This window comes from Arvicanthis niloticus, chromosome 2 (assembly GCF_011762505.2).
Source record: "Arvicanthis niloticus isolate mArvNil1 chromosome 2, mArvNil1.pat.X, whole genome shotgun sequence".
In the NCBI taxonomy this organism is placed as follows: domain Eukaryota; kingdom Metazoa; phylum Chordata; class Mammalia; order Rodentia; family Muridae; genus Arvicanthis; species Arvicanthis niloticus.
In genome coordinates this window covers 77870659-77892732 of record NC_047659.1, presented here as the reverse complement: position 1 = coordinate 77892732, position 22074 = coordinate 77870659, and the positions used below count along the sequence as shown (strand labels likewise).

The 22074-nt window shown below is 43.3% G+C and overlaps 1 long non-coding RNA gene across 2 annotated transcripts; it reads right to left on the bottom strand.

Moving 5' to 3' along the window:
- Nucleotides 1–205: 205 nt before the first annotated feature.
- Nucleotides 206–11383, bottom strand: LOC143441383 (uncharacterized). Of its 2 annotated transcripts, XR_013108723.1 has the most exons (7): nucleotides 8260–11383; nucleotides 7363–7543; nucleotides 6580–6788; nucleotides 5963–6133; nucleotides 4432–4903; nucleotides 3209–3617; nucleotides 207–1423 (listed from the first exon to the last, which is right to left on the bottom strand). It is a non-coding gene; the product is annotated as an uncharacterized LOC143441383 (long non-coding RNA). The 2 variants fall into 2 exon arrangements; XR_013108722.1 differs by having other exon boundaries at nucleotides 206–1423; nucleotides 7363–11383.
- Nucleotides 11384–22074: the final 10691 nt, after the last annotated feature.

The window sequence follows — 22074 nt, the reverse complement described above, 5'->3', positions numbered from 1 at the left end:
AACTATAGCCTTGCTTCAAATGAGCTGGACCAGGAAAGCTGAGGCTTTTTTTTTTTTTTTTTTATTTTATTTTTAGCTTATCATGCTCTGTCTCTGTAGAGCACATGGCCTCCTGTTGAGGACCACTCTGTCCCACATTGGGGGCCAAAATGTTGAGGACCGCCCGATCAATGTTGGAACCCGCACTGCTAAAAGCCTTGGGGGATAAACTGTTAGAGCCTGCACTGCCCCAAGCTGCTCCAGTCTGTGGGTCGGGGTTCACGGTCAGGGTTCAGCAAGAGAGAGAGTGAGGACGGACACGAAAAATGGAGACCAGACAGAGTGTGATTCAATCCCATTTATTCTTCAGTCTCTCTTCTTCTCTCCAAGTTCCAAGTCTTGAGTTCCTAGTCCCTAATTCCTAGTCCCTAGTGCCTCCAAGTTCCAAGTGCCTAATACCTAGTAATCTTCTTCTGAGTTCTCTAGTCCAAGTGTCTTCTTCCTCAATGCCTAATTCCTACTCCAAGTTGTACTGAACTCTTCTGTCTGCCTCTCGCCTTTTATATGTCTCACTTCTAAGCCACGCCCTTAAGTCATGCCCTTAAGTCATACCCTTAGGTCTTATCTCTAAATCTGATCTCTAAGTCACACCCTTAAGTCTGGGCTCTAAAACACAGCTTTAAGTCTCACACACCCAAGGGAAGATCCTGGGTATCTAAAACAAGATGTTATCAGAGTGTGCTCAGCTGTTGTAGGCTATTGTAATCAAGTCTCTTATCAGGGTATATGGCTAAAGATGGCTGCAAGGATGATATCTGCTTTCTGTCGGCTCCCCACAGCCTCCTATTACCTATGTTGTTCTATGAGCTTCTGTCTTAATTAGGGTTTCAATTGCTATAATAAAATACCACAACCAAAAGCAACTTGAGGAGGAAAGGGTCTCTTTCATCTTATACTTCAGGTGACAGTCTATCACTGACGGAAGGCATGGCAGGAACTCAATCAGTACAGGAACTGGAGACAGGAAGTAAAGCAGAAGCCATAGAGGAATGCTGCTTACTGGCTTGCTCTCCATGGTTTGTTCATGCTGCTTTCTTACAGTAACAGGACCAGCAACTTAGGGGCAGCACTGTCTGCAGTAAGGTAGGCTCTCCCACACCAATCATCTATTAAGAAAATGCACACAGGCTTGCTCACAGGCCAATCTGGTGGAAGCATTTTCTCAGTTGATGTTTCCTCTTCTAAGATGAGACTCTAGCCTGTCAAGTTGACATAAAACCAGCCAGCACAGCTTCTCACTCGTTCTCTGTGGCCATTTCTCCTGCCATCTCGTTTCAAGCCAAACATGGCATCTGTCTTGGATCTTCAGCTCCACCATTCACTCCTAGCTTCTGTTTCTTGGTCACATTCCCAGAAGAGCCAATCTGGTTATCTAAGACTGACTCTGTTTAGGGAAAGAACAAATTATGGATCACTGGATAGGTGTGTCTTAGGACAGACAAGCAACATTAGGCATTTCTAGGAAAGCAGATCAAGAGTTATGTTCTTTAGGGACTAGGGAAATGGTTTGGCGAAGAAAGTGATTACAGCACCACTGTGTCTGAATCAAAACTGAGTTTGATTCTGGGCACTCACATAAAAAGACAGGCATGGTGGTGCACATCTGTAGTCCCACCGCTAGGGGCTCTCAAGAGTTTGCTGGACAGCAATCTTAGCCTAATCATCCACCTTCAAAGAGACTCTGTTTCTAAAACAAAGTGTGCAGTTTCCTGAGGAACAACATCCAAGGTTGACCTCTGACTTCCACACTTATGTATACACTCAAACCCAAACACACATACCTGTATGCACAGTACATGCATGTGTCCACACACACACACACACACACACACACACACCACTCTTCTTAAGCAAGCAAACAAATTTTTGCCAGCCTGGGCAATTTATGGGTCATTGGCATTTTTGAGCTAAATTACAGCTGAACCCCCTCCCAGTTAGGACCTCTACCAGGGCCTAGAAATTCTGAATTCTATTTAGAAAAAAAAATTTAATCAGCTCAATCTTTATTAGGTTTCATTGTCATTAACAGTAACACTGCCCTCCTCTAATGACTGACAATAACACAAATCCTCGCGTCAAAGGAGAAATTCCATTGACTTAAAATGAGAAAATAAATGGCTTCTTTTATGATAATTAGCACAGCTGAACTTCTCATTTGTACTCTGTCATCTAATTAATTGATTATTGGTTATGAATATCCCTCAATCTGAAAGATGTAAGTAAACAATAACAATGGAAGTGGAAAATTACCTTGTGGTTTTTATTTTTATTTTATATGTATGTGTATTTTCTCTGCATGTATGTCTATAATCTTGTGTGTGTGGTGCCCACAGAGGCCAGAAGAGAGTGTCAGATTCCCTGGGACTGGAGTCCAAGTTAGTTGTGTGGCACCATGTGGATGCTGGGAATCAATCACCTGTCCTCTAGAAGAGCAGCCAGTGATCATAACCACCGTGTCTTCTCTTTAGATCCCCCAAACTATATTTTTAATGTAAACCAGACAAACAATAGTGACAGAATTAATTTCATCCTTACTGAAATTGCTTCATATGGTGAGTTCTTTGTGGTGTAAGAGTTGGCTCTAACATGAATAATGCCCTAGAGTCTAGTTTGGGATCTGAGCAGAGGAAATGATTTTAATCTCTTCTACATGTCTCTACCACCACCAAAAAAAATATATGCATATATATATATATATATATATATATATATATACATATATATATATTAAACAATAAATATATTATTAATATATCTAAATAAGGAATGTATTCTCCAAATAATATAGTAAATATATATATTGTCTAAAATCATTTGTGTGTGTGTGTGTGTGTGTGTGTGTGTGTGTGTTTCTTTGAAACAGGTTTTTCTTTTTATCCTTGGATGTCCTGCAACTTGTTATGTAAACCAGGCTGGCCTTGAACCCACAGAAATCTAAGACCTGCCTTTGTCTCCTGAGTGCTGGGATTGAAAGCATGTGCCACCATGCCTAGCTTTATATTCTATTAAATAAGCATTTTTATTGATTATTTTACTTACTTTATATCCTGATCGCAGCTTCCTCTCTCTCCTCTCCTCCAAAGTCCCTTCCTCTCTTCCCCTCCTCTCTATCCTCCTTTTCTCTATTTCTCCTCTGAAAAGCAGAGGCCTCCCATGGATATTAACCCACCTTGGCTTATCAAGTTGCAATAGGATTAAGCACATCTCCTACTGTGGCTAGACAAGGCAGCCCAGTCATGGGAAAGCAATCCAACAGAGACAGCCCCTGCTCCTGCAGTTATGAGTCCCATATGAAGATCAAGCTGCACAACTGTTTCCTATGTGCAGAGGGCCTAGGTCTGTCCCATGCATGTTCTCTGGTGTTTCAGTCTCTATGAGCCCCTGTGGGCCCAGGTTAGTTGATTCTGTGGTTTTTCTTGTGGTGTCCTTGACCCCTCTGGCTCCTTAAATCCTTCTTCCCCCATTTCCATAGGATTCTCCAATCTCTGCCAAATACTTGGCTGTGGGTTTCTGCATATGTTTCCATCAGCTGTTGGATGAATGAAGCCTCTCAGGAGACAGTTATGCTAGGCTCCTGTCTGCAAGAATAGCAGAGTATCTTTAATGTGGTACATTTACACAATGGAGTACTATTCATCTATTAAAAACAAAACCATCATGAAAGTTGCAGGCAAATGGATGGAATGCAAAAATAGCATCCCGAGTGATGTAACCCAGACCCAGAAAGACAAACATGGTATGTATTCACTTCTAAGTGGACATTAGCCATAAAATACAGGATAACTAATCATGTAACAATCCATAAACCCAAAGAAACTAAGTAATAAAGAGGGTCCAGGGGGAAATGCTTGACTCTCACCGAGAAAAGGAAATAGAATATACATCGAAAGTGCATTGAGAGAGTGAAATGGGTGGGAGAGGAGGTGGAGAAGAACCAGGAGGAATCAAGTTGGGAGAGGACAGAGGAGAGAATAAAGGGAGAGGCAACTGGAATTGGTTGGTGGGGCCATCTCTGGAATGAGCTAGAACCTAGGACAATGGAAACTCCCAGGAATCTATGATGGTTGTTTTTTTGACAATTATTGTCCAAGCTGGAGGATGTGGCATCCAAATGGGAAAGGCAAAGACCACAGTTAAATGTGTATGCTTGCTTTTATCCTGGGGGGCATGAGTGTACACATCTGCTTCCAGATGCGCACACCCATACACACTCAAGCAGAGGCAAGAGGGAGACACTGGGTGTCCTGCTTTATCACCCTTCATCTCAGTTCTTTGAGATGCGTCTCTCTCTTAACCTGATTCTTGTTGTTGTGTCTAGACTGGAATTCAGGAAACCCCAAGGATCCTCCTGACCACACACCATCCACCCCAGCCCAGAGGTTGCAGGCATACCTTGCAGCTATGCCTAGCTGCTTTACATGGAAGCTAGGAACGGAATTCGGGCCTTCATGCGTGTGCAGCAAGCACTTGCCATCTCCTCAGCCTTAATGTGAAGACATTATCTATTTATATAAGTTCCCTGAGGTTGAGTGACCCTGCCAACTGACTCTAGGTAGATTCCTTAACACCTGCATTAATTCCTATCTATTGTAGTGATGAAACTAACTGGCACTAACTAGCACTAACTGAGAGGCAAGTGTTCAAATATCATGGCCTACGAGGAGACATTTCTCATTCAAACCAGCACACATTCCCATCAGTCAGTTTTTCTTGTTGTCTCTTTAACAGCTTTATTCAGATATGATTTTCATGTTGTAAAGTCCACTCATTTGAACTGTACGATCCAGTATCACCGAGGAATGCAGCTCAGTGAGAGAGCTCCTGGTCAGCATACATGAAATCCTCCATTTGGTCTCTAGTAGTGCTGGGAAAAGAAGGCAATTGACAGCTGTTAGCATGTTTACAAAGCTACACAACCATCACCAAATCAACTTTAGAACTGTTTTTTAAAAAAAGGAAGGAAGGAAGGAAGGAAGGAAGGAAGGAAGGAAGGAAGGAAGGAAGAAAGGAAGGAAAGAAGGAAGGGAAGGAAGAAACCCTGCAGTCCCTAGAAGTCTTGATTCAGGTCCCCTAGCCTTATATGCATACTAGCCTAATCTAAATATTTGCCTACTTCAAATATTTCATGTAATATGTAGGGTTTTTGTGACTAGCTTCTTATGCATGTTATAATATTCTTGTGGTTCATCCATGAGGTAGCATGATTCTCAGCCAGATGTAGTAGTGCACAACTTTAATCCTAGTACTTGGGAGGCTGTCACAGGTGGATCTCTGTGAGTTCGAGGCCAGACTGATCTACAGAATGAGTTCCAGGAAAGCCAGGGCTACACAGAGAAAGCCTGCCTCAGAAAAAAAAAACAAAAACAAAAACAAAAACTCCATTAACTTCCTTTTATCACTAAGTGTATGTCTCTTGTACAGAATCTATCCCTTTACCAACTGGTAAATGTTAGGGTTGCTTCCACTTTCAGATTATGATGAATAAATTTGCTGCAAGCACTCATGAGCAAGTTTTAATGTAAAGGAAAACTAGGGAACAGAACTGCAGTTGTTTGATGTATTAGTCTACTCAGGTTGCTAACAACTAAATGCTGTAAACTGGTTGCTTTGTCAACAAGGGGCCTATTTCTCAAAAGTTCTGGAGGCTGGAGGTCAGAGTGCCAACATGGTGAGCCCCTGGCTAGAGCTCTCTCTCCTCCAGGTGGCAGCTGCCGACCACTTCCGGGCAGCAGATCATACACAGCTTCTTACTCATATCTCTTCCTCATCTCTCCTTCCCTGCTCCACCCAGGCCAATTTTTTCCTAACAGTTGCTTTTACCCATGAACATATTTTTTTCAACAAGATTCAAACTTAATACTTAGAATTTAAAGGAAGTGAGGACCAGAAAATGTGACCAGGTCCAAACCAACTGCAAAATCACCTCCTCCCTGAGAACAACCCTGAGGGCTGGCTCTGCTCCTTGAGCTGTACAGGGCACAGACTGGAAGGGACCTCAGATGCCTTGTGCTCTGAGGGAACTTGCTTGTTTTCTCTGGATGCTATTTGCCTCAGAAATGTGAATCAGAGATTCAATCCATGTGTGATCCAGTCTCTGAAAAAAAAAATAGTTTGGAGAGTTAAACATGTATAAAGCATAGTTTAACATTTTCAGCGGGGCCTTGAGAAAAGGTCAAGGATGAGAAGCCATTACCTCACAAACACACAGAGCAGGTGTCTGCACACCTGTGAGTTCTGCTTCTAGACCACACTTAATTCTGATGGAGAAGGAGCTACAGTTTCTTTCTACCTAACAATACCCAGCTCTCTTTGCCTGCACGTCATCTGCCAGACAGAAGCCCTCACAAACTCTGGCCAGAGAAGGCAACTGAGCCATTCAAAGGCAGTCAGAGTGTGTCTTTGGGGACCTTCCTAATGTAAGAAAGACATGTCTCGAATTCTCTTATCTGCTTACAGACTCTATCACCAGAACTCTTCATTCCTGTGGCTTGGCTCTTTCTGAACCACCACCGGAGTAAAGGTATGGAATGGTTTTATTACCTTTCATTCCTTTTTTGAGACAGGGTCTCACTGTGTAGTCCAGACTGGCCTGGAGGTTGTACTTCTTCTGTCTCGGACTACCAAGTGCTGGGATTATGAGCATATGCCACCATGCTGTCAGGGCTTTGTCTAATTTATTGAAAATAACCGATGTCTGCTTGTGTTGGGGCCATCACTCTCATCTCCACCAAAGTATCCTTCTTCTGTAGCTAGAGCATCAGAAAAGGTCACAGAATGCAGATTCAAGTTGCTTTCACTTTCCATAATCCCACTCAATATTTTTGGTTCTTGGATTTCACAGTGGCCACAAGAAAGACAATCCATTTTTAAAAGGCAGAAACAATAGGCAACTTTCTAAGACCGGGTGAATTGACAGTTCAAAGGCATCAGTGTACAAGTGCTTTTGACACATGTCTGTATAGTGTAGTAGTTATGTTTAATATCATTTGAAAATATTAATGTCATTGGAAAAATTCCTTAAGGTGTTTCTAAACAAAAATTCGTTCAGTCATCCTATATTTAAGGAAGGTCGCAATGTCCAAACACTAATCTCTTTTTGTTCTTAGACTTTAGCAGTATAAAACAAAGTGTGGAAAATTTCTTTACCGTTAACCATGTCACTAGGGCAGAATGCAACATAGGCTCAGACTACCCCAAGGTTCCAAAACTGAACTTGGGAGAGATTTTGGCCACTCTCGGCATCACTGTGAAGAGTTTCCTGACTGAGTCCCCTCCACCCACACACCCTTCTAACTTAGGTTCCTACTGCATGTCAGTGCTTACCTCAAAACATTCCCACTGTACTCAAGATCAGTGCCATGGACATGTTTGTTTTATGTGAACTTCCAATCATCTTCACTTTGAACGGTTTCTTCATCCCTTGTTGCCTTCATGATCCAGGCCATCATCACTGGCACTTCTTCCAAGCAGCCTTCTTGTTCATCACTGGTCCAGTCCTTTGAGGCTATGTAACAGATTATTCCCCAAGTAGTAGCTTAAGACAAGATTAATAATTTATGTGACCTAGATTCTGAGGGACCAAGATAAGGGCTCAAGCAAAGAAACAATATGAGTTTGGGTGATCTGTGGGGTTGCCATTTAATGAACATCTTGAAGGCTATTCTGTTGTTTACGTATCTGGTGCCCACGCTGGAAGGACTCCAACATCTGGGAGTCAACACAGCTGGATACTCAGGACATCTCCATTTGCTATGCATTTCTTCAGCATGTTCTCTCCACATGCTGGCCTCTGACAGATGGACACCTTACATTCAGCTGAAAATTCCTAGAATGCATGCGTGATGTTTTCTAAGTAAGAGTCGCTTCCTCCCTATCTCCTTCTTTCAAGAGAGTTACACAAGCCACACTACTCACGCAAGGGAAGGGAACATAGACGTCAGCTCCCAATGGAAATGATATATTTTATATAAAATCACCACACATTATTAAAATGATCACTTTTCAAATGCCTTTCCCTCACACTGTTTTATAATGCATTGCACAGTGTCTGGAGCTAGCTGAGATGTCCCATTTTCCTCTTTAGTTCTTCAGAGTCTCACTATGTAGCCAAGGCCAGCTTCCAGCTCCATATTCTCTTCCCTCAGGCCAATCCCAAGTTTTGGGATTGCAAGGGTATGCTACTACACCCAACTTTTGTTTTGTGGAGTCTTCAACACTTACCAGAATGTACTTTAAGAGAGCAGGTGCTTTCTGTGTCTTGTTCACCAATTCTCTTCTGAGTTTGGAAAAACAAGAGCAATTCTGAGTGGTCACTTCATGAGGACTGGGATGTGTGGGAGACTTTTTTCTATTCACCTTTTCTTTCCTATTTCTTTCTCTTCCTATTCTTTCTCCCACTCAAAATAAGATATGATTCACTGGGGAAATACTTCAAGCCTGCTGACCTTGGCATAATTGTGACCCCACTCTTCTAATTATGCTTTTGAGAATAGATTTTGGAACATACCGATGTCATCACTCAGATATGCTAAAGCAGGCAGATTTATTCACGGGCTGATCTATTCTCTGTGTCCCTGGTTCCTATTTGTTTGCTCGTTAGCTTTGTTTTTTGTTTTCTGGGGTTTGTTTGTTTTGTTTTGTTTTTTGCTCTTTCTAGCCAGACAAACTGTGATCTGGTTTGCTTCAGTGTAGGGGTATTCATTGTATTCATTAGTCTACACTTCTCCATATTTCTATCTCTGTGATTCAGCCAGAGCCATCACAGGCTTTAACATTCTAACTACATGTCACTGCCACCACCGTCTCTTGTCACAATCCTCATTTCGTGTTCCAGTAATAAACTTCATTAGTGTCTGCACCTCCTTTCCCTTACCTTTGAAACACTGTCTTCTCGTGAAACAATTAGCTGTGCCCTGCATCCTATCACCTGGCTGGCTGACAGCCATTGCGGGTTAGCTAAACAGTAAGAAAATGAGAATTTTTGACAATTTCCATTATCGTCAATGGAGGTATTTACTTGTACAAATATTAAAGGTTATTTAAAGATGTACACCGACTTCATTTCATTAGTGGTTTGTAAAAGGTAATAATTGAAAACAACTACCCAACCTCATTAGAATAAATTATCTGTTCATTTTCTGAAAGAAAACTGCCATTTCTCCAGGCTGTGTTTTTAACCACTTGCAATGCTAGAAGATAAAAACAAAAACCCATGAATATTTCAGAACAGGTTATGTTCAAATACTCTTACTGTCTAATGTAAATCAGGCAACAGTCAGTTGTTCTGTAAACTTGACTGAGATGCCCAGTCAAATGAAATAATGAAGTGTCAATGACATCAACATATACCTGGAAAAAAAAATAGAAGCAGCTGTAGTTAAACCCTCTTGCAGGTGGGGAGATGTCACACAAACATGAAGACCTGAGTTCAGATCCCCTGAACCCATGTAAAAAGCCAGTTTGCTGGCACGTGCACGTAATTTTAATGCCAGAGAGATGGAGACAATGGGATTCTTGAGGCTCACTGGCCAAGCTAGTCCTGCCAAATCGGTGTGCTCCAATTCCAGTGACTGTGTCTCAAAAAATAAATAAATAAATAAATAAATAAATAAATAAATAAAGTGGAGACTAAGTGAGGAAGACACATAACATCAACCTCTGGCTGCCACATCCATGTGCACACCACTCTACACACACACACACACACAAACACACACAGACATCCTCATTAATTCCTCTAGGTCTTGAGACCTAATTAGTCTAATAAAAATCATATTGTATACAAACACCTACAAGATGTTCATCTTCCAAGGAAGTGGGCTTCAGGCAGGAATCTGACATTAGGCTAGAACAAAGAAGTAATTTCAGGTAGGAATCTAAATCTTAGGCTAAAACAAAGAAGTAATTTCAGACAGGAATCTAAATTCTAGGCTAGAACAAGGAAGCAGGCTTCAGAAATGAAAATGACCTTGGGCTAGGACAGGGAAGTTGGCTCAAATACTTTGGTCATCCTGATAAGCCCTTAGAAACAGTGATCATGAAAGTATTCATGTAATTAGGTTAAATGCTTGCTTTTTTTTTGACTATTTGAGTTTATTGTCTTGCTTGTTCCTTGACTATTTGCATCTATTGTATTGCTAGACCCTCAACCTAGAACTGACCTTAATACCTGCATGTAATTAAAATGGTATAAAAGCATAAAGGAGGTGGGGGGATGAGATGGGGGTTCTAGGGAGGGGAAATGAGGAAAGGAAATAACATTAGTATTATAAATAAATAAAATATCCAATAAAAAAAGATGTCCATCCTCATGTTACAATGACCAAAAAGAGACAATGAAAAAATAGTACTTACTCAAGACTAGAGGATTGGAGATATATTCTAGTATAGTTATGTAATGGTTTGAAATAAAGACAATTAAAAAAAAACATGTGATGTGCAAGAATTTGAATGGCCATGTGGGAATGTTCTCTCTGTAACAAGGGATAAAAGCAAAGAACCAAGAACATATGCATTATGATAATATGAAAACTAAGCATGATTACTTGCATTGAAAGAGATGGAAAGGAAGTAGACCTTATGATGGCCTGGGGGTGGGGGTACTGGTTTCATTCTTCTGCTTTTATGAGGGAAAGACCCAGTAATCTGCCCTGTTCATGACCGTGCCCCACGCATGACCAGCAATGGCTCTGGGGGCACGGTCTGTGGTGTGGCTGTAATGTAGAACAGCCCGAGAAAGCTCGGCATATTAATGCTTATGCCGTGAGTACTGGTAAAGGGACAGAGATTCAGCTCTAATGCGACATGGACAGGTCTTTATGCTTCCAGTACTGGGCGCCTTGGAGTCAGCCCTTGCTTCTTGTGACCTTTGATGCTGAACCAGGCAAAAAGCATCAGCAAATTAAAGCATTACTTATAAACCTCTCAGAAGGTTTTTATCTAACTCTATTTTCTAACTGAATTAGGAAGGATTAGCCCAGCCTGCCTGCATGTCACAGCCTTTCTCTCCCTTCTTACCTCCTTACCCAGAAAAGTGTCTCGAGCAAGATGGCCATGTGCTTCAGGTTAGGGAGTGCAGCAATATCCATACTCACCTTATTGCTCTCAGCACACTGATCCCTCCCCACAGGGCAAACTCCAGCCACTTTAGAACATCCCAGCAAGGAAAAGGATCAAGAAGAAAAATGGCATTTCCAAAGGTCACATGCCAACACTTCTGTTACAGTCCATTGGGCTGAACATGATCTCATGACCACCACACTGCATGGCCATGGCCACCACAATGCACGGCCGTGTTATAAAAATTTGGGAAATGTTTCATGGCAGGAGGCAGAATCCAGAGTTCAATTGTTAGCCCTCTCCCCCTCCCTCTCCCCCTCCCTCTCTTCCCTTTCCTCCCTCTCCAATTCCTCCTCCCTCTCCCTCCCTCTCCCCCTCCCCCTCCCCTTTCCCCCTTTCTCTCTCCTCCTCCCTTTTCTCCCTTTTCCCCTCCCCTCTCTCTCCTCCCTCTCCTCCCTCTCCTCCCTCTCCTCCCTCTCCTCCCCCTTTCCCTCTCCTCTTTCCCCTCCCCTCTCCCATCTCTTTCTCTCCTTTTTTCTCCCTCCCTTTTTCTTTCTTTCTTTTTTGCTTTGTCTGGTTTTTTGTTGTTTTTTGTGTTTGTTTTGTTTTTAAGAGTGGAACTCACTGAGTGCTGGGAATAAAAGGCATGCACCACCACTGCGCAGTGTCCTTTTCTTTCTTTAGAGGTAGCCTCTCATTATCTCCTTATCTAGTTCTGGTTTGGAACTGTTCAGTGTTTAGGACAAGAAGGGCCAGGACACAGGAGGGCAAGTAACAGTGTCCACCACAAAAATCATCTGTGAATTGCCATAGGGAGACACGTAGAATCATCCACAAACTAAAGGAAATTTTTGGTTGGTTGGTTGGTTGGTTGGTTGGTTGCTTGCTTGCTTGCTTGCTTGCTTGCTTGCTTGCTTGGTTTTAGTGTTCATTTCCCTCAGAAATCATTTCCTATTGTCTGTAGTCACTTGAAAACAGCTCTCTACAGCTTTGAGGAAAGAAATAGCACAGCTAGAGCATGCAAAGCAGATGGGAATGAGAATGCTGCAGACTTTCCAGAGGACTCATTGTCCACTAAGCACCTCCCCTGCAAAGAACGTGAGCTCCGAAATAGAAACTTCATGAAACTTGCAAGCGCCTGGCTCCTGTAGCCCTCAGGAATCTTCATCTTATATTTAAAAAGCATTCACGGAGAAAACTCAGGCATTTGGGGGTGGTACATGTGACTGCTACCGTGCCTGCTGCTGGTATATTTGGGGGTGGGAGGGGTGGCACTCATAACAAAGTGGACCACTTACCAACGAAGATGTCCTCTCTGCTAGAAAGAAAGGCCAGTTTGTATTCAGTTGAGGGGGCAGATGAGGCCATGCAAAGGTGGCTGGAAGAGGCCTAAAAACTTTGCTTTGTCCAGTCAGTAGCCTTCCCACCCTAAGAGCTCCTCCTCCATTGCAATTCTTTCTTTGGCATCTATGAATTGTCTTCCGGCGAGACACGAAGATTTCTGGGAGGGGCTGATTATCTCAAAACACAAACCCTTCTATTTTCCCTCTAAAACATCTTTTACAATTTTTTTTATCAAATATTTTGGTCTTGTAAAAGATACAGTTTCCATGGTAAAGACTAATCTTTCTTTCTAGCAGAGAGGGAAACTCTGCTGGTAAGTGGTCCACTTTGTTCTGAGTGCCACCCCACCCCACCCCCAAATATATATACCAGCAGCAGGCACGGTAGCAGTCACATGTACCACCCCCAAATGTCTGAGTCTTCTTTGTGAATCCTTTTTAAATATAAGATGAAGATTCCTGAGGGTTATAGGAGCCAGGCTCTTGCAAGTTTCATGAACTTCATATGTGTATATGTATATGTGTATGTGTATGTGTATGTGTATGTGTATGTGTATGTGTGTGTGTATGTGTATATGTATATGTATATGTATACATTTTTAAATAGCGGCAATTGAGGAAGACACTGGACAGTGACCAAAGGCCTTAGCACACATGCTCATACAGATGCAGATGCATCTCTATACACAGGTACACGCATAAACATAAAGACAGTTCGGTGAATACTCATGTGTTCATTACCTGTGACCAATCATAGTCTTTACTTGTCCCTCGAAGTAATTGCCATTTTTAAATTTGATGCACCCTGTTACCAAGCATGGGATATTACCTGACTATACTCCTAAGCACCTGTCGATTTTTAAAAGACTATTATCATTTTTGCCAAAGCCATTTATTTGGCAAACCCTGAGCACCTACTTCTGGCCAAATACTGTGAGCACAGCCTTCTAACCATGTTCTTGCCTCTAATGGGTCAGTCTAGCCATCCTTCTCTCTTAATGGCCTCAATATTCTACAATCAAGAACTTCAGATGGTTTTCTGTTACCTGTATGAAGTCTAAACTCTTCAGAAGAGCATCCTAAGCCTTCCAGAGACTTGGAAGGGATCAGACAAGGATTTAGACAAAGGTCCTACGAGTCTCACAGTACACGAGCCTCTGCACACTGTCCCTTAGCTGCCACAGCAGAAGCAGGGGCATCTCCTGTTAGCAGGAGAACGTATGCAACCTTGCAGAAGGAAACCTCATCTCCGGGCATTTGGTGCCCTCATTCCTATTAAAGATAAGAGCACAATTTACTGAATCAAATTGCTTTCATCATAGTCATTTTAGTTTTCTGAAGCAGGGTGTTGCTAAATAGCCCAGACCACACCAGTGATCCCCTGTCTAAGCACCCATTGCAAAGGCTGAGATTATACACATGTACCACCATGCCCAGGTCTCCTCTAGCTCTAGAAATATCACCTTTCTCCCTGCCTAGTGTAGGAATTGAGATGACTCTAGTAACAGTGAATATGTGAACATCTACTGCTTCTTGGTACAGAGGAGACCTGAGACACCTATGCACTGAAGAGTTAGTGATACCTGTTTCTTTTTGCTTTGTTCTCTCTTTCTCTCTCCCTCCCTCCCTCCCATACAGCAGAGTTTGTATTGCCATTGAGGAATGTCAATCTTGGAGAAACCCACATACAACCCCCCTTTTCTCCTTCCTTCTTTTCTTCCTTCCTTCCTTCCTTCCTTCCTTCCTTTCCTTCCTTCCTTCCTCCCTCCCTCCCTCCTTTTCTCCTTCCCTCCCTCCCTCCCTCTTTCCCTTCCTTTCTGTCTTTCTTAAACTGACTTCCCCTTATGGAGCCCAGGTATACCTTGGGCTAGTACTCCCCTGTAGCGGGAAGTAATAAAAAAGGACATCCAGCTGGCTCTCGGTTCAGCTGCCATGTTCCCGCACTGTGTCCAGCACCGGCTGGCCATCTTAGTCTTGCTGGCCTGGGGCCCCCAAGACATTGGCATGGTCGCTGCCTCTGCCCACCGCTAATCTCGGGGTTAGGATGGTGGTTCACATCATAGCAGCCAGGAAGCAAAGACAGGATAGTCTAGAGGTAAGACACACTCCTTAAAGGTACACACCCGGCCACTCACTTACTCCAATGAGGCCCCACTTGCTAATAGCATATTCAGCAATGCATAAGTCACTGTAAGAAGTCAGTGCTCTCTCTAAATCTAGTCACTTCTTGTTACCACTGAGAGCCTCCAGGAGGGACACTTCCTACCCAAACCAGAACAGCCAACACACTCTCTCACTAATTAATCACAATGATGATCTTTTAAGTTAAACTTTGTAATCTGCTTTATAACTGTATATCAGAGATATTTAAAAGTGTTCTGAAGTTGCAGCAGAAATGGAGCAAATTCGAGTTTGACCAAGGCCAAGCCCACAATAGTCTTCCTGAACTATTCTCTTTCTGGCATTTTTGTTTTCGATTTTTCTCTCACTCTTCCGTCCCACCCCATCTTCCCTTGTACCTCCTCTCATTCCCGGACACACACCCTAGTTCTCTCTTCCTTACTAAAGAAAGCACACTGTCATGCAAAAGGCACTGGCGCCAGGTTTGAGGCTTGCATTCATTTCCTGCAAGTGGTAACCATGAATTTAGTAAGCCATCTTCTCTCTCTGAGCCTCAGTTCTTGTGTCAGAATAGCAAATAACTCCACAATAGCTCTCACCTACCTTATGCCTTTACACACTGCAGAACATTCCAGAAAGAGCAGATGCTAATCTCGATTTCCATTCTGTTCACGAAGTCTCCAGACAGCAGCGTCAGCATCCCAGGAACTTGGTAGAAGTGCAAATTCGTAGGTCTCACCAAAAGCTGACTTATTGGAAACCACATTTATCAAGCCCTGCAGATGATTACAACCCACACTTACATTTGAGAACCACTGTCGAATGTGCCCACATACATGTGCAGGCAGGCACACACATGTTTATACTCTATTGAAACCATGTGTTACCCCTCCCCAGTTCACGTGCTGCAATAAAGCTCTGTAGAAAGGTTGAATCTGTTAGCACCTCCCAAGGGAACCAGTCTCCTAGGGGTGATGCCTCCCAGCAGGGCTGGATCTGTTTAATAACAACTGTGTCTAATGAGAAGACTCCATGGGCATTCTGACATTGGAATCCAATACCCAACATGGAAGAGTAACGCTGCGAGCTGGAGACATGGCTCAGACTTGCTGGTCTTCTGGAGGACCTGAGTCCAGTTGCTAGCACCCATATCACTTTACAACCACCTGTGACTACAGCTCTAGGGCATCTGACAACCTTGTTAAGCCTTCAGAAGCACCTGCACTCATGTGGCATACACATACATATACATAAGATTTTTTTTTAATCTTCAAATATAAAAATGACCCTGGCCAGAGAACACACGTGTGTGCTACTTTCCCCACACATTTCTTAGGGATAAATCTGATTTTTAACATTTTCAAATGTTGTCAACATAGAAAATGATGTTTGGGTGAGAATTTAACTGAAAAAAAAAAAAACCCACAAAAATCAGAATACACTCCATAAAATAGAGTTTGCTCACTTTAAACAATGCCGGGTCTGCAGTGCACAGCTCCCTCTAACGCCTCTGTTCATAGAGCTTTCTAGTATTTCTTCTTTATTGCAGCTGCCAAGTCCTCAGGTGATACCAGCATTCACTTAGTGTGGCTGCCAGTCAATCATGTGTTGCAGGAAGAGAACATGTGAAAGTTAAAAATGCCACAGGGTTGGGAAACCAAGCTGGCCTACCTGGAGCACCCACTGAGCTCCTGTCGTTTGTGAGACACAAATTTACATCACCAGATCCTCCGATGTGGTGAGCAGTTGGAGAAACCGTCTTCTTCATAGACAGCCACAGCCCAGCTGAGTTGGAACACCACTAGCTGGTGACCTTTGGTTCCATTCAAGTTTGATGACCTTCACTGCGGAAGCTGACAAAACGTTACATCCTTGTAAGGGTTTGGGGTCTCTCTGGGGATCCATGGGACAACTCCTGCCAGCTTTTCTGTGTAAGGAGCAAGACCGGTGCTGAGTACATGGCTGTGACTGCTTGTCTCTTGTTTTCTTGTAGTGTCGACATACGCGGTGCGCTAGCTTGCCCTGTCTTTTTCTGTGTGCTTCTCCACACAGTGTAGATTGTTCTGTCTTCCCCCTGCAGGACTGACAAGAGTCCACTAGGAAGAGAGACCAGAGCTCACAGGAGAATCTCTGTTTTCTGCTTGAAGAAGGCGAGGCCTGAAGGAGACACTGCATGCAGTTGCCACAAACAGCAAATGAGATAGAAACCACAGACCCCTGGCTAACAGATGGTTGGAGACCCTACAGTTACTGTAAAGAGAGCTCAGAGTTGCTAAAAAAAAAAGTCATCTACATGTCATAATTAATGACTTAAAAATATTTAAGACTAAATTTTAAAAAGCAAACCTTGAAACATTTTTTTGTGAGACGTGAACACATGGTCATCTCTGATTAAAAGAATTACTGATGATTTTATGATTTTTTCACTTACATAAAGGTTACATAAAGATTGTCTTAAACACACCTGTGAAACTTTTCTAATAATATAAAATGAGAATTATTAAAAGGTAATCAGGATTACGTGATTATTGCCTAACCTAAAGTTTGTTTCTTTGATCTTCCAGCAGGTGGCGCAATGCAAATGTCTGCCATCCCAGCAGCGGTTCACCTTGCAGCCTGCAGAATCTCGGGATGCTTTGCTATCCATCGAAAGGTGGGTGCAAGTCCTGGCCATGACATAGGATAGAGGGAAGACATGTTCCCCAGTGAGGAAGGGACACTTGGAAGAAAACGCTGAAACTCAGACTTTGTCTGCCCTCAAGTCTCTGGTCCCACAGTTCAGTTCTTCACACAGCAGCATAGACAATGTTTGAGAAACTCAGTGGTAACAGGAAGATATTCTCATTCTCTCTCTCTCTCTCTCTCTCTCTCTCTCTCTCTCTCTTTCTCTCTCTCATTCTGTTATTTGGCCAGAATCAAAATTCAAATTAGCCTCTCTTTCGGGCATTTTTGGACTGGATTAGATGTACAACCTAAGCAAGTCCTGGTGGTAAATAAAATTTTGAGTTCAAAAATGAGGAGTAGGGACTTTCCGTTCTCTCAGTATCCTCTAGCCAAGGGATTTTTTAATAAAGAAGGATGTCCGGCATGGAGCAGATGGATGTTTAGGTCAATAAAAAGTCAGAGTGTGGAGAACCACAAGCCAGGGTGAGCAGCCCATCAGAAATTGAAGATATGCTTACTCTGCATTCCACCCCATATCTACACAGCACACAGACTCTCACACCTCAGGAAATGCCCTGCACACAGCCAAGGCTCAGCCTTAGTCCAGCCAGGACCCTTAGAGAGACCACACTATGGGATCATTTCAACTTTGTTTGTAAATCTATCTGCCTCCAAGAGAAGCATCCCAAAGGAGAGGAAGGGAAACCATTAGATCCCACCAGAATGGTGCATGTCTATCCAGGCCCACTAACCTTAGAAGATAGAGAATGTTCTGGACTTTTCCTGTTATCTATCTTGTTTATTTCAGTAGGCCTCCAGTCCCTTTTTATGTGGCGATGGTAGTGGGGCAGAGAGAAAGAAGATTAGGGGAGAGGAAGACAGAAGGGAAAGGCAAGGCATGAAGAGGAAGGGGTGATCTCCTTGGTGAAAGGGGTGGTCGTGCATTTGAGACAAAGGTTCACGAGAAAAATGAGAGGGAAGGAATGAGTGAGTGAGACAGGACTCTTCCTCCCTTTTTTCTTTTCCAACTCAGAGGAAGAGGAATGGAGAGACAAGAAAGGCACTGAAAAGATGAAAGAAAGAGAAAGAACAGAATGGAAAGAGGAGTAATGGACTGGAGAGGTGTGGAAAGAAGGAGGGAGTGGAGGAGGATATGGGAAAGAAGAAAGAGAAGGAGGGAAAAGGGAGGGAGGGATGGAGGGAGGGAGGGGAAAAGGGAGGGAAGATATTTGAAGGAAGGATAAAAACATCTCATCTGCAGAGAGATGCTGGCAGGGTCTACCTGCCTATATACAGTGACTTTTTCTTTCTGTTTCTTACATGGTTTTACTCAACTTGTGATCTAGACACCTCAGCCAAGCACTGGCTGCAACTGCACTCAGAGGGTGGATTCTGACTGAAATGAATCCCAGCCATAAAACACAATAGTGGCCAATCTCAGTTGGAGGAGTCACAGACTGCAGAGATGGCTCATAGGCTAAGAGCACTCTGTGCTCCTGCAGAGAACCCAAGTTCAGTTGATAACCCAAGTTACAAGCAAGATGACACCAGGTGGGTCATCTTGCTTGTAACTCCAGCTCTGGGTGGGGACTGACTCTCTCTTCTGAGCTCTTTAGACACATGCATACATGTACACATACCCAGACCCAGATACACAATCAAAATTAAATTAAATCTTTGGCAAAATAAAACCAAAGCAGATGATCAGAAGGAACCATATACACTGACAGGAGTACCTCTCTCTCAGCTGGCAGCTCTCCTCCTCCTCCTCCTCCTGTTCCTCCTCCTCCTCTTCCTCCCCTTCTTCCTCCTCCTCCTCCTCCTCTTCCTCCTTCTCCTCTTCTCCTTTCTCTTCTATCTTTTCTTTTTTTCTCTCTCATACACACATTTCCTGGATAATCACAATAGTAAAAATCCCATAAGAAGAACAGCAACAACAAAGCGCTCCCTGTGTGAGAGTACACACCAGATGGACCAACGTGTGTGTGTGTGTGTGTGTGTGTGTGTGTGTGTGTGTTCATTCCACCTACATTTCAATCCCAGCCCTGCCTCTTCCTAGTGTGCTAACCAGATCACCCAAATCCAGTATCTGTCACACTTAGCATAGTTCCTGGCCATGAGCAACAGAGATGACGTGCCAAGTGGCCTTCTTTGCTGAAAGCATCAGGGAGAGGGTAATGGATCTCCAAGCTGGAGCTCCCTGACTGAGGGGAAAGTTCATCAAGGAAAGTGGTCACCTAATGGGACTTTGGCTGTGAAGTAACCTTTTTGAAAAGTCTCAGTGTGCTTTTGAGACCTTTGAAGTGGCTAGCTGAAAGATATCTCTTAGACTGGTAAGCCTGAAGGATCAGATGATCTTTAAACTAACCAACCAACAGCACAGGAAAGCAGCCAATCAGAAAGAAAACTGGCCTAGTGCAGGTACAAGCTTCTGGTAACTGCTTTTATTGAACTGTCATGGAGTCCTGGTGATTCAAGGGAGGAGCTTGAGACAGGAACACAGAGGGCTCTTTGGTAGTGGTTACTGACCAACCACTACAGAAGTGTTGCCTTAATTAATAACTTGGTGCTCTACTAAACAGAAGTGTGGGGTCCAGTCCCACCCCCATCTGCTTGTCCTTTTGTCCAGTGGGCAGAGTGAATGCCCCTTTTACGGATATGTCATCCTTAGCCAATAGAGAATGTGTGATTTGGTTGAGAGGTCCTCCAAAGTCTGGGAGGACCACACAGCATAAAAATGGCAATGGTTGGCTCCTGGTCCTGGTCGTTAAAGATATTCAGGAGCCTCACATCCCAAACATCCAGGAGAGAGCTTCTTCCCAGTGAGAGTGGGAAAAGAGCTGAGGTGCACACCAGGATGCTATAAAGTAGGCCTGGCTGAGGCTAAGAGAGGCGTAAGCAGATAGCTCCTAAGTTGTGAGCTCTTGGGGTGGGAACATGCCATGCTGTGTGTACCTCAAAACAGGGATTACTCAGTCAGCCTCCAGTGTAGCCAGGTTTAATCATGGATCCCAAGATCTTGGTTAAAGGGGTGGTCATGAATTTGGGGCAGATTCATGAGAAAAACAAGGATGAAGAATTGAGTGTGTATACATCAGAGAGCTAAGACTCAGAGAGGTCAATTATGCCAGTTGCCTGGGTACTGTCATGGACAATGTCATGTTTTCTGACTCTCAGCTCAGTATTCTGACCAGGCAGTAGCCAGATGAGGTAGCTGTTGTGCAAAATTTAAGCATTGGTCACCCCTCAGGTAGTCCAAGGTCTATCCTAAGTTGGCACCTTCTCTCCATCAGCTGGTTGCATGCTCCAGAGGGACACATGATCAAGAATGATCCCCTCACCCTCTGTGTCTCTGTCTCTGTATCTCTGTCTCTGTGTCTCTGTCTCTGTATCTCTGTCTCTCTCTCTGTCTCTCTCTCTCTCTCTCTCTCTCACATACACACACACACACACACACACACACACACACACACACACACACACACACTTAGCAGTTGAGCCAGGCTGTAATTTCACCACAGGCTAGCTACATCCTTGCAGAGAAACTTGCAGAACCTCCATCTATTCTTGCAATTAGAGGGGCAGCGAGGGCAACTGTTGTCTCCAGAGATGCAGGGCACCACAAACAAACAACAGAAAAGACTCATGTGCCCAATGGAGCTGAATTTTAATTGATACTTTCTCCCACAATGTTCTGAACCAACATCTCTCAGCCCCCAAAGATGATGGAGGAGGTGTGGCTTAACGCCACAATTAGCAGACAAGCCCACAACAAACTGTAAATAGTAATCATATTAAATATTAAACACTGACTCTGAAACACTTGAAGAGCAATGGGTTTTTAAATTTTTATTTTATAGAAGGCAAAGCAACTATGGAGGGAAGAGTCCAGTGTCAGCGCTGAAGGAAAAGAATGGAACATTCTGGAATTTATATAAAAATTACAGCTTTGTTGTGTTTCCCACTATATATAGTAATTTAATCATTTGCAGCTGATTAATTTCAGTGAAGGAAAATGTAGCCTTATGCATCTCTAATGGAGTTCCAGGACTTGAATTCTAATTGTGAGTTGGGAGCAGTTTAAATCTAAATTAGCAGTTAGCTTGGGTAAGGGTTGAACTGGAGTCATCTGTTGACATGCAGCAGCTCAACAAGAGGTCAGAAAGTGCTGTGTGCAGAGCCCTCTTGGCTGGCTTGATAGTTAGAATTCCTTACATTTCCAGAGTACTGTATTACCATCTAAATTAGTTCCTTGTATATTGATCTCATCCCTCTGGCCCTCATCAGCATCTGTTTAGTGGGTATCTGTGATCAGTAAGATAAATGTGTGGCAAGATAAATGTATCAGTTTATTAGCAAGGTGTGAGCACTATTCTGTTCTGTCAACTTGGCATGCACAGGAAGAGGGAACATCAATTGGGGAATTTCCTATCATTGGCCTACGAGTATGACTGTTTGCGAATTGATGAAGGAGGCCTAGTCTACTGCGGGCTGTGCCACCCTTGGGCAGCCAATCCTGGGATGTATAAGGAAGCTAGTTGCGCAGCAGAGAAGAGTAAGCTAGGAAGTACCCTTCCTCCATGCTCTGTGTTTCAGTTTTTGCCTGCAGCTTACTGCCCGGCTTGTGTTTCTGCCCTGACTTCCTCAGTGATGTACTGTAATTAGGAAATATACAACAAATAAATCTTTTCTTTCCTAATTTGCTTTGGTCATGGTGTTTTATGGCCACAATAGGAAGCAAACTCCAACACAAGGAAACCGAGGTTCAGAGAAATTAGGTTCACACTGTGCAAACCATACTCTGGTAAGATAAATGTTCCAGTTTCTAAGTCAATTCTTTTTCTCTAAT